The following is a 1450-nucleotide window of genomic DNA, read 5'->3' on the forward strand; positions in this document are numbered from 1 at the left end:
GGTGATCCGGGGGAGTCGTCCTGATTGGTTGGAGACTACGGCTATAATTTAATATATAGTCTCTAAGTGCTAAAAACAAAGGGGTTTATGAAGCAACTACCAATAATATTTTGCAAAATGGAACCACTAAAATTTTCACTCAAGTTATACCGCATTTTATGGATGATGATAACCAGCTTGTATGCATTTCCAATCGTTCTAGCCTTTTTTGGCCATTTAAGTTTTGTAAGATTCCACCCGCAGCTACGAACGGTTATGCCCATGGTTTTAATCGCGTTTTGAAATTGGCATAAAGAATTAAAGAAATCAAAAAACGGAAAGCCTTTGCATTCTGTCATTATATGTGATCTAGTGTCTAGGAAAAAACAAACTTCTAATACGATAAATACCTTTAAAAAGTCTGCTCAAATGGCATAGTCTGCTCAAATGGTCAATATTATGGCCACTTTCTTAGCATAGTCTACTCAAATGACCTCATATCGTGCACAAGGGTGCATCCTGGATTGGCAAACAATTTTGCCTAAGGAATCTTTTATTTTCTTTGGACGAAAAATTAGTTTTCCCTTTTTTCGATTGCCCAAAATGAGTTTTTTGTGAAGGACCTACCATATATTTGTTGCAAAATTGTACCACATCATTTTTATAAAAAACTAGGCCATATTTAATGCACAATTGACCAAATGGTTGGGTGTCAAAAGATTTGATCCACCTCTGGTGAAAAAGACAAATTCCCGCTGATTCAGTTGGAAGCGGGTCAAATTTGAACTGTAGCTACCTCATAGTTTGCTCTTTATTTTTTCCAAAAATCATTTCTAGGTACATAAGTATCTATTTAATTAGACAAACACCAAAAAAAATTACAAGATCCAACCACTAGCTAGGAACGGTCATTCCTGGCGTTTTGACCGCATTTTGAAACGGGCATAAAAAATTCAGCAAAAATCAAAAAATTGGAAAACCTTTGCATTGTGTCATTATATGTGACCAACTTTCCAGGAAAAATAATAAACTTGTAATATGGTAATTATTTAAAAAAAAGTGTTCTCAGAAATGAGCTATCATGTGTGAAGATTCATGGCTTTCAAGCCAAATGATCAATCTTATGGCCACATTCATGGCATAGTTTGTTCAAATGATCTCATATTGTGTACAAGGGTGCATCTTGGAATGACAAACAATTTTGCCTAAGGGAGTTTTCATTTTCTTTACACGGAAAATAAATTTTCCATTTTCCGAGTGCCCGAAATGAGTTTTTTTTGTGAAGGACCTACCATATATTTGTTGCAAAATTGGATCTAATCTATTTTATGAAATACTAGGCCATATATAATGCACAATTGACAAAATGGTTGGGTGTCAAAAGTTTTGATCCACCTCTGGTGAAAAAGACAAATTCCCGCTGATTCAGCTGGAAGCGGGTCAAATTTGAACTGTAGCTACCTCGTAGTTT

Source organism: Triticum aestivum, chromosome 3B (genome assembly GCF_018294505.1).
Source record: "Triticum aestivum cultivar Chinese Spring chromosome 3B, IWGSC CS RefSeq v2.1, whole genome shotgun sequence".
In the NCBI taxonomy this organism is placed as follows: Eukaryota; Viridiplantae; Streptophyta; class Magnoliopsida; order Poales; family Poaceae; genus Triticum; species Triticum aestivum.